This window comes from Diadema setosum, chromosome 6 (assembly GCF_964275005.1).
Source record: "Diadema setosum chromosome 6, eeDiaSeto1, whole genome shotgun sequence".
Lineage (NCBI taxonomy): Eukaryota > Metazoa > Echinodermata > Echinoidea > Diadematoida > Diadematidae > Diadema > Diadema setosum.
The window spans coordinates 2,009,591-2,022,296 of NC_092690.1; positions in this window are offsets into that span (position 1 = coordinate 2,009,591).

The window sequence follows — 12,706 nt, forward strand, 5'->3', positions numbered from 1 at the left end:
TGTTTATATGAAACTGAAAATTTTGCCTTGAGAAAGTGAATCAGTTGGAGATTACCCAACTTTCAAGACAGGACACATCATTTACACGAAACGAATATGCGAGCCCAGAGGGGCAAGGAGTCAGTTCGAAGGCTCACATAGTCACCTTCCAAATCAGATAGTGGACTCGTCAAAATATCTACTCTCAACCGGCCTTTCTTGATACTAACAACGAATAGCGTGTGGCATGCGACAACCAAGTCGGTTGGATTAATGACGCGATTCCTGAGGTTCACATTCCTATCCCAGTCGAAGAAGGCTGTTGTTGTCACACGTCTGACAGTTTTGCCTTGGATTACGAAAAGGCGCTGCACTGTTTTGTGATGTCACAAAGAGGAATCAATCACAACGAATATATATATATATATATATATATATATATATATATATATATATATATAAAGAACATTCAGGGAAACTCTTACAGCACACATCATTTTGATTTGATCTTTCGCCGAGGGCCCGCTTCTGGATCTCGACATTCACAGCACTCTCATTCTTACTAACAAAGGGCATTTATATTGCGCATCTACTATAATTATTATACTCTACTATCCGTTTTTCTACACGAGACTTTACTGAAAATTGAATTATAACGGCGTGTTAAAGATGACAAAATTGCTATCGATGACAAGATAACATTTCCTTACACTTTAAAACTTAGTGTTAGTGTTATCATTACTCACTATTACGAGGCTCACATTATCTTCCTTGTGTGTTTATCCGTGGACACCATCAAGGGGTGGAAAAAGGAAAGGTCTTCCATCCTCTATATTCCTCCCAGCCAAAGCATGAGTGTTACAAGGTCATGGCAATTTTGGATTCACAGGATTCTTGTCATTTCATGTAAAGGCGTAATCTATTTCGCAAAGTAGAATTTACTAAATGAATAATTACTTATTAGTTGGGACACTTGGGTAACAATGTTTATATTTTTATTTTGGTTCGCTGTTCCTTTTTATAGGTTTATAGTGACCTCGTCTACAGCCACTCTGTCTATTTTCCAATTGGTCTACTGGTAAATCGTCTATTACCGATTCTTCTAATACCCATTTGGTCTACATTTTGTTTTGTCTAGTACACATATTGTCTAATAGTCACTTTGCCCACTACCCGTACTGTCTAATACCCAACTCATCTAAGGAGCATTTCGTCTACTGAGCAATTGATCTAATAGCCAAGTCGTCTATACTCACAATGTCTACTTGTCATGTCGTCTAATATCCATTTCGCCTACTGCCACTTTGTCTACTCCCACCTCGTCTACAAGTCGTCTTGTCTACATTTACTTTGTCTAGTTATCATATCGTCCAACCCTTAGTACGTCTATACCCAATATGGTCTATCCCCATCTTGTCTACACCCAACTATTCTACACCCAACTGGTCTACTCCCAACTGGTCTACACCCAACTGGTCTATACCCAATTGGTCTACTCCCATCTGGTGTACTCCCAACTCGTCTACTCCCAACTCGTCTACTCCCATCTGGTCTACTCCCAACTCGTCTACTCCAAACTCGTCTATACCCTATATTGGTCTACTCCCAACTGGTATACTGTCAACAATTTACCCAAACTGATCATTCCCATCTGGTCATGCTAACAATGAATACACCACTTTGTCTGGAGTCCAGTCCGTCTCACTGTCACGAACTATTCATAAACCTGCCCTGGTACAAAAATCAATAATAGTCTGTTTTTTAAAGTTGTTAATTATCCCGCACATGCTGAATATAGAGACATATTAATGGTGAGACACGACTATCCAGTCAATATCCTGGCCATAAAATAACTAAATAATAATAAACTAGCTCAGTTACAATCCTCCATCACATACGAATTGTCAGTCAAACGAAACAGAATTACATTTCGACCGCCAACCCCGTCCACCTCCGTCCATGCATGCAGCGGTCTTGGCGGGATCCCGAATGAGGAATTGTGCATTATTGTAAGACATGGCATTCAACCGTTTAAAGGCATCAGTACGTGGCAGACAGAATGAAGAATACTGATAATGTACGTCTAATGTGAGCCTTTTCATATTTACCATACTTATGATTGTGCATCAAAGGTGAATGGATGGAGTGTTGAAGTTTGGACATATAAATGCTGCATGATTGCTTCTGGTATAAATGACACATCCAGCACAAATGTAACACAGCAAGTTGTTCACACTGTGACATTATTTTTTTTTTTATAAAAAGAAATAAAATTGTCATAATTAGAACAAAAAATTTAAACCAAATGGGGCACCAAGAGTGTTCGACCTATTTCAATGGGAAAGGAAACTGGATGAAGTAGACTTTAGTAAGGAGTTTGGAGTAGACAAAAAAAAAACACCTATATAATAAGTAAACCAGTTGGGAGTAGACCAGTTGGGTGTAGACGAGTTGGGAGTAGACCAGTTGGGAGTAAACCAGTTGGGAGTATAGACCAGTTGGGAGTAGACCAGTTGGGTGTAGACCAGTTGGGAGTAGACCAGTTGGGAGTAGACCAGTTGGGAGTAGACCAGTTGGGGGTAGACGAGTTGGGTGTTGACCAGTTGGGAGTAGACTAACTGGTTATTAGACTAATTGAGTATTAGACAAAGTGGATGTAGACCAATTGGCTATTAGAGTAAATGAACTGTAGACTATTTCATTCATAGACCTAATGATTAATAGACGAAATGGTCAATAGACATAATGGGTAATAGACGAAATGTGACTTAGACAAATTAGAGATTAGATTAAATGGTTAGTAGACGAAATGGCAATTAGACTAATTGGCATTTAGACAAAATGGTTGGTAGACGAGTTGGTAGTACACGAAGCGAGTTTAGACGAGATGGTATTAGACTAGGTGAACAGTGGACAGTATGGTTGTATACGAGGGGCCAGTTTACCTTTTTATATGATTGTTACAAAACCATTTCAACGGCAAAAGAAAATACATGAATAAAAATAGCTACAAAATTTAACAAATTTTTTGTTGTCTTTTGTATTCTAATGTACTGGATTGAATTGAATGTTTTATTGTCCACAATGCGAATGTGGACATGTGTCTTCCATCAGCGTAAGATACAGGAGATACACACGGATAACAATTGTTCAAAGAACAATATATGCGTGACAAATTACAAATAACACTAAAAATATATATTTTGCAATAATTGTAAAAATGAAAGTGATATCCACTATATTCATAATACATATTACATAAATCCCATTTAATTTAATGGTTTAAAGAGATCTGTAATCATAATCATTATCAGTATCTTATTAAGTTTACACTGTACAAGATACAAGAATTTTCTCCGTACTTAAACAATTCTAGAGAAAAAAAAAATGCAAAGGTAAAATTTGACAGCCGGAAATTTCATTCGAAATTATCAAATGTGGATATACCAAATTTTCATTTTGTAAGAAAGAATAAATGAAGGATTCTGATGATTGAACATTTGTTTGTTCCTAAATAAAGCTATAATGTGGTATCAAAGAGCATTACAAAACTCTTTGGAGGCGGTATTAAAGTGAATCGTTTCTAAAAGTGAATAAGGAAATCAATGCTGAAAAAAAATAATTTTTTCAAAAATTAAACCAGAGAGGTGACAAAACTTCCGTAAGAAACGTTTCCCATTTCGTTAATTCATGGTTTAAATTAGTTCAAAATAAAACCTAGATTCTTTCTAGCAATGTCTAGTAAATATTATTTGCGTGTGTGTTTTGTTTCATGTAAATCGTTTTGAAAGCGCAGATCTTAACTGAGAGAAATGCAATAAAATCCTAATATTGTTAATACTCTTAAAAAACTTCTACCTCTTTGATATCATTTTATCCACACCGTCATACTGATTCTCAGTAGACAATGATAGGTTGGTGTGTCCGTGACATTAGACGAGTGACCATTTATTTTCCTTGCTGCTCCCCATAGACTATAGAGTAGAGTTGTATGACTTCTGTCTTGCATTGTACATCTACCCGATATTTCTGTCATCTTAATAACATCACATACCTTTACCGTCAAAGCCGATGCTTGAGAATTTAAATCCACTCGAGGATTGCAGAAGCATTTCCTTTCGTGAGTCGTAGGTATCAATAGCTTGACGAAATATTGAATAAGTGTTTGTCCAGTAAACGTATCTGTAAAGCGGTAGACGAAAATACACGTTTCTTATTTTTTCTACACGCTATAACTCATCAGCTTCTTTTAGCGCTGTGAGTGTAAATATAGTGTGTTGTTAATATCTGCTTTTAGTTATTCCTGAAATGTCATGTCCATACCCGCCCTTAAGTAAAATGATTGAGACATGAGAATTAATACTTCATGAAAGCCATGTTTTTGTTACACTTTCTTTGGGCAAGACAAATTCAGTCAACTAATAAATGAAAACTGATAACAAATTATACATAATTATTTCCACTGTTAGTATTAAAGAGAGAGTATAGTATTCATTAAGGAGATGATTTAGTCTTAAACTTTTTTACGTACTTAGAAACCATTTTATGAAATGGCAAATAGTATTCAATGGTAATAGGAATTTAAAGTTTATTTGATGAAAAGTGGTTTTGAGATAAATCAGATATAAAAACAGAAACAAAGTAAAACACAATGATCCTGATAAAAGGTACGTCCCCCCTTTAAATCTATTACAATTGCTCTGGTTTGGATATATCAGCAATTTCAAAACCAATTTTTGTCAAATACTAGTAAACGTTGAATCCCTCTTGGAATTACATGATCCTTCCTATTTCATAAGGTATTGCTCATTATCTCAGCAAAGTTTTTTTTTGTTTTTTTTTTTGTTTTTTTTTTGTGTGTTTTTTTTTTTGTTCAAAAACCTGAAATAAGGACTCAACCAAAACTTTATGATCCCTTCAACAATGATTCAGGAATATTACAACCTAAGAAAATCCCCCAATAGGCTAGAATGGGAGAGCTGTGCTCAAACCTTTCCATGTCATCAAGTACAATGCTCGTAATGTCGCCGACATCCTTGGCAAAGTCTTCCAGAATTGTGAAGTCCAGAAGAGAAACAACAATGATGTTCACTTGCACAATAAAAACTGATACAGAGCGAGTTGCAACGAAGAGGGCGCGCTTTGAGTCAGAAAGGGCCAGGTTCAGGCAGTTGAAAATCCCTGATGAGAAAGATGGAGGGAGAGAGAGTCCTCTCGTGTGAAATTGCCTCATGACATTGTGTTAACCAAAGTTCAATTCAACACTATAATGAAGTTGATCTCGATTCCCTACTTGTTAAAACTGAAGGAAATCGAACGGAATCAAGACTTTTCTCACTGTAAGTAGACCTGAATGGATTTTATTTCACTTGTTTTCACGAAAATGACATATCGGTCGTAACCAAATGTGCTTAAAATCTGAACTGAAGATTGTTTATTAGTTTTATACGAGTAGAGAGGACTACTTCCCTGCAGTTCCGTGTTTACCTGCATATGCGAGACTTATTTGCATCCTTTACTAGTGATTACATAACAATTATTATCAAAACTTGAACTTACGAAACACCGTTTCAGGCTGTTCATCGGTAATATGCAACCGACGGATAAAATAAGAAGTCCAATAGACTACTTGATCCTGTCGATCATATGTAAGATCTGTTGCTGCCTCGGGAATTGTACGGTAGATCGTGAAATTCACTTTCGTTCCTTTGGCTAAATAAACGTTTCCTTGATCACTCAAGATTACAAGGGTGTCTTCTGTAAACGTTATGAAAGACAAGAAAAGACAATGTATAACACAAGATTAGATCAACTTATCACAGTTGATAAAGTGTTTGTTTGTTTGTTTGTTTGTTTGTTTGTTTCGGGGGGGGGGGGGAGTAGAGGAGCTGGATGCTTTTGCCACCAATGGAAATGGCCAGCATAGTGACAAATGATATATAAAAAATGTTTTATTTTAATTTTATTTTTTTTTTTTTTGCATGAAGATCCTATAGTGCGGCAGTGGATCTATTTCACTCGACAAATCAAAAACACGAATCAATACCAGGTCACATTCGGTTGTAATTGAAATATCGGACAAAAACTTCATTGCACTTTCTATGTACTAGATGTAAGAGAAAAAAAAAAAAACTATAATATTTGGTTCAAAGGTTCTCATAAAAGTTGGTCAACTGCGAGAGTTGGGGGAACGTCCTGTTGATCAAATTTGTTATATTTGTCTCATTTTGTCCTTTCCTATAAACACGAAACAAGAGTTAACAAAGTTTTACAGAAATGCACTGTCCACTAAAGTAGAAAATTTGAAAATGTCTTTGTTCTGGTCGGTATGGCTTCTACTGTACTGCATGCAAATCACTTAAACAATCCAGTGAACGGCAGCAGTCGACATTGTGCAATAAGCCAGTTCGGGGTTCCAGTTTGAGCATGAGCAGAAAAAGGTCATGTGTACCTAGAGACAGGTTGGATTTTAATTTCACTGAGATTACAAGCCTCTGCAATGCTATGATTATTCATGTAATCCTTATAAATGGTACCTACCAGTACATCCACTGACAGCAAGCCTGGTATTTGGCAATGTTACCAGAAAATTTTGTTAATGTATTCAAAACAGCACAATGAAATGGACGCTTCCCAAAGTGTTTATTGATGAACCATTCTGGGTACGTCATCTACACAGGTTCATTCTTTGTGAGACCCCGTTTACAGTGCGGGGCCGGGCTCGGCCGCGGCTCGGTCGCGGCCGAGCCCGGCCTCAATTGCGCGGCAGAGCCTCGCAATTTTGTCCGTTTACACTGCTGGGCTCGGCCACGCTTTCAATTCAAACCTTTCAATATTTTGTCGTAGTGGCGCTCTGCTTGTAAACAAACGTAATTTGGTATTGTCTGGTTTTCAGACCCTTTGCCAACTGAATTCTGTGGCGACGAAGCCGCCGTTGGGGCAAAGGCCTTTGCTTAAGGAAAAAATCCTTTGCAGGACAAAACCACATTAAACTATACTAGTTTTCGACGTTTAGGGGGTTAATATCCTGAATAGCGGCCGAGCCTCGCACTGTAAACGGGGTCTTAGAGTACGAGTTCCATAAACTGCTATGTTGGGCAAGCTGCTGCATTTTGTCGCTTTATGATTGAAGTGCCTAACCAAATGGGAAAAATGAAAGGTCATTATTTTGTTGTTTTTTTTTTTGTGCCCATGTGCGCATGAGCTAACTCCGAACTGGCTTATTAAGAGGAGGAATGAATAAGCGGGGTCATCCACAAGACCGTCACCTACGTGTAACACAACCCATGTGACGGTCATTATATCTAATGAATCATACAGCAGACAAGTCAAGTCACGCACCCCATCATTTCTACACTAGGGAAATACGGTCCATGGGTTCAACTCGGGATAAAAACAGCTCGCGAGTTCGACAGGCACAACACAGGGATTAATGAGTCAGTCTCATGGGCCTTGTTTGCTCAGGGACGTATAAATCTGTATGACTCGTAGACTGTGTGATTGGTGGGGAGCCGCTGCCGGTCTCGTGATGTGCACCGGAATAGACAGGGTCATCCCACTAGACCGACAACCACGAGTCATACAGCCCACGACTTCGACACTGAAAACAGGTCCTAGGGTCATAGGCCTACAGCCCACAATGAGTTCGGCACAAGGTAAAACAGCCAAGGAGTTCGACAAATACGACACAGTATCCGTCTTGTGGGTCTTACTTGCTCATTGTTACTCTCATAAGTTGTGTGACTCGTGAACTTTATAACTCGATCGTGGGCATACAGCCCATGTTTGGCTCATGGGCTGTATGATTCGTGAGGGTCGGTCTCGTGACGTACACCCGGATAGACACCCTATAGTTTGTCCCAAATAATCAGCTAGCTTTCACTGGATATAAATTTAGATGTTTGACTATTTACCAGCAGACATGTACAGGTCCCCTGGAGTTATGCTTTCCGGGTCATGTCATGCCACGTTCTGGCATGTTCTGCCATGTTAAGGCCTGAGCACACCAAGCATGGTAACCGCATCAGTCCGGTTTATGGTGCGCTAAAAGGAACCATGTCTACTTCTGTCACAATATCACTTCCCCGCTTTAAAAAAAAAAAAAAAAAAAAAAAAAAAAAAAAAAAAAAAAATGGTACAAAAAAGAATCTTCATCTTCTCATTTGTGTGTGTGTGTGTGTGTGTGCGTTGCTCTTGATTCTTACACATGCCATCTACCTCATTATTGTTTTGTTTTTGGGGTTTTCTTTTGTTTGTTTGTTGGTTTGTTTTCAACAGAACCAAATATTGTACCTTTTGGCACTCCATAGCAAGCAAAAAAAAAAAAACCACAACAAAACAAACAAACAAACAAACAAAAAACAAACAAACAAAAACAAAACAAGAAACCGCACCGTTGCCGTTACCGTGCTCTGTGTGCCGAGGCCTCTTGATAGTTTAAGCGTACCTGCAGGTTTTTTTCGTCTTGGTCGACAGGAGACGAGCTCACGATATGGTGGACGATTCATACGCGTTACAACGGGTTCAAAATCACAATCACCACCGTCAGTGCAGGCGACAAGTTGGCATGAGGAGAGATCTGCAACGAGATACCGCACACCCACTGGGTGCCCGATAATGTAATTCATTGGGGAGGAAAACAAAACGACAATCGATCAAATTCACGGATGGTATCGGGCGCTTTCCTCTCACTTAATAAAGCTTCAGGATGGATGCAAAATTGATTCAAAACCCCTGTAGTTATCTTCAAAGGTATGAAGGTAAAATACCGTCTTCTCTATTATTACTAAGTATCTTAAACGTCTATACACGCTTATAATCATTTACCCCTTTATGTGTGTATATTACATGAGTTGCAGAATAGGCAGAGACAAGCCGAATAGAAATAGGAAAAGCTTTAAAAATCGAGGGAAATGTGTTACTGCCCGGTAAGTGTTCTTGTCATAAAAAGAGTCCTGACTGCCAATCCGAATACTTTCATGCACTCGAACAACCGAGACAGTTTCTTTCTATACCACTTTTATCTTCCATATGCTTTTGCTGAATTAGGTGATCCGAGAATTCTCTCGGATCACCTATTGTATCTGTACGGATTCTTTCTTTCTTTCTTTCTTTATTTCTGGACAAAAGTTGTGCGGAGGTTAGCTCAGAAAGTGCATTGCCTCTCAATGTCAAACTTATACCATATATGTATCATGTCGCAAAGACGACAGCGCAAGTAAAATCATAGTGATCAGTCGACCGTAACGTCACTATGACGTGATTATAAGCAAACACATTTTCATGCATATCTCATTAATGGAATGGAATATTTCAATGAAATTTACGTCACGTATATTTCAAGTCAAGCGGATTGTACTCATATTCTCAAAATTCATTTTTCTCTCAAAACGCGCGCGTACGCGCGCGTTGAAATATTTGTATGTTCAAATCGAGCTCAAAATTTTTTTGCACACGTTTCAGACCATTTAGAGCATTTTTTGAAAAATTGAAAAAATTGGACGGACGCGTACGCACGCGCACATATTCGCACGCACAGCTGATATGAAATAGAAATTTTCAATTTTTTCACACTAATCGGATGTCCGAAATGTCAAGGAATATTTCTACCAAGTTTCAAGTCGATCCGATTCAATATGACGTCATAAGGGCCCGTCAAAATTGAAATTCCGCGCGCGCGTCAATGGCGATACGTAGTGCAACTATGCCAAAAAACCGCCAATTTTAAATCGGATTTTACTCGTCAGGATGGACGGTGACCCCCCCCCCCCCCCCATTTTCTTTACATATTCTGAAAGCTGATGAGTTGTACATGTCATTTCATGGGCTGGCTATGCTGACAAAATGATTGAAAGATATCAAATTTCTTAATAAAGTAAAAAAGTAAATTTTCAAAATGACGTCATCAAATTTCAAGTTTACTCGAGCGTATCTCACTTTTCCTTTGCCAATTTTCACCCAAATTTCAATATGTTGTAGCTTATGAAATGTTCTTTCATAAGTGTAATTACGCAATTTTGATTAGATGACCACATCACCTCGAAAAAATGGATTGAAGGTAACCTTGTCAAATTTGACCAGTTTACGTGTAATCTCTATGGGAGTGCAATTTTTATGGAAATGAAAATTGACATGACTATCTTTATCGAGCACTAGCTCACTTATGCTTCGGTGAATTTCTCTGAGATTTTAATATGTTGTAGCTGAGACGTAGGGCTATCGAGAATGTGCCCTTCGTTTTTTCATACGATGTCGGGATCACGTCAAAAAACTTACTTGAAATTAAAGTTTATCTTCGATGTATTGAAATATTTCTTTCTTTTTGTAACTTCATGTGCAATAACTCAAGAAAAACATACCCTATCACCACCATATTTTGCACATGTTTAGTTAATGTCACGAGCATTATTTCATAAAATAACAACTACTTGATCAGACGCCATCTTGGGTATGTAAATTAGGGTCAAAGGTCATAGATGTTTCATCCTGTATCTTGGTGAATACATGTCCTATCTTTCCCATATTTTGCACACGTAAAGACCATGTTACAGGGATCATTTCATAAAATAACCACTTTTTGCTCAGAGGCCATCTTGTCTGTGCAAAGTGGGGTCAAAGGTCATATGTACTTCTTTTTCTATCTTCGCTATGACGTGTTATCTCTATGGGAGGGAATTTTGTAGATGTGAAAATTGACATGACTCTCTTTATCGAGCACTATCTTACTTATGCTTTGGTGAATTTCCCTCAGATTTTAATATGTTGTAGCTGAGACTTTGCAGTATTAGGACTCGAATCATTGATTTTTAAAAAAATTGGATCACCTTAATTTGTCAGTGATGACAAATTACAATCTCTAGTTTCTATTGGCGTTTAACAGAGAAAGGTGACGGGTAGGCCCCTATCTATACACAATCGAAACATATCGGCACAATCCATGAACTGGATTTGAATTTACTTTGTGATGTCTTGGCATATGTGTGTTGAGGTGAGGAGGAAGGGGGGGGGGGTAACAGGAGCAGCTCACCTGCGATGCTGACCATCACAAGAAAAATTGTCGATCTCATGATGGGATTGCTTTCAATTCGGAGGTACACTCTGTGAATTCAAGTGTATGAAAACTGCAACAATTAATTTTATGCTAATTTTCCGCCCTACTAATAAATGTGTACATGGCGTAAAGAATGGAATGTGTAAATATTATATAAATCCGACACAATGTTTTTAATTCTAAACAGTCACATCATTTCACTGATTGTGACAGACAAGATACTTGTCCTGCAAATTATTTGGACAGACACGAGGATTCTCGCTACGAATTTTTCTTGACTTTCCATATTTTTTTTTGTGGTGGTTTTTTTACGATTAGACGAAACGAAAGCAAAGAAGAATACAATTAAAAATTAGCTAACATATTATCCTTTCTGGCCTTAGAACAGGCTTGGCATAATGACACATCTGTTGTTGCCTATGGAGTTCGGAATGCAAGCGTATTTGAGTCTTTAAAGGGATGGTACAGTATTATTGGTGGAGATGGGAATTGGGCTTTTAACTTTTTTGCGAGATACCAAGGAAACACTACAGAGCATACCAATTTAAGAGGAATTAAACGTTTATTTGATGAAAATCGGGTTTGGAATGAATGAAACATCCAAAAGCAAAGTAAAACAAAGTTTCAAGTTTCAAGTTTCAAGTTTATTTTTCATATTTCCATTTCTAAGTGATGGGATTACAAAATGATTGACAATAAAACAAAAGTACAAAACATATACAACCATATCTTATGTTTGAAGAAAAAAAAAAGACAAACAAACATTACACACAAATATAAATGGTCATTTTCATCTGAGGATATCACAAATAAATGTCAGAAATATGATGGGGCCTACATAAAAGCAAAGATGCTTGTAAAAACTGTAGGTTCCCGAGTTTATAGGCGTGAAATTATACGGAGAACGGACATGTTTATCTCGACCAACTTAAATTGTACCAGTGCAAAATCAGTATTAAAAACGAACTATCGAACCACATGAATACTTAAGTATCGCTTAAACGAGACTGTACATATTTCGCCGTGTTTACACACACACACTCACACAAAAAGTGCTATAACGGTATCGTCAAATAACTTGGAGCTGCAGACAAAGACAAAAGACTGGGGGTATTAAAAAAAAAAAAAAAAATGTTGCTAAGAGCCGGGTAGTGTGTATCCACTAAGTAATAGCCGTTTTAGTTTGCGTTTGAAGGTGAATAAGGATAAGGAAGAAGTAATATCTTGAGGGAGGTCATTCCAGTATCTGGGTCCAGTAAACATAATTGTTTTCTTTGCAAAAATAGTGCGAGTACGGGGAAGGTGATAAGCGTCACTCTGACGAGTGGGGTAGCAATGAATAGAGCGATTTCTTTTGAACATGTGAATAAAAACGGATGGTAACTCATTAGTTGTTAGTTTATACATGAAAATTCCAAGATTATACTGAAATAGGTCTGGAATTTTCAGAATTCTGTTTTGATGAAAAAAACAGTTGGTATGAGCAAAATATCCGGCGTGGTTTATAATTCTTATTGCACGCTTTTGAATACGAAGAAGGGAATCTAATAGTAAATTGATTGCATTTCCCCACGCCAAAATTCCATAATTAAAGTGTGGAGATATTAAAGAAGAATATATACTCTGCAAAATATAAACAGGGAACAAATGTTTAAGCTTGTTTAAAATTCCAATATT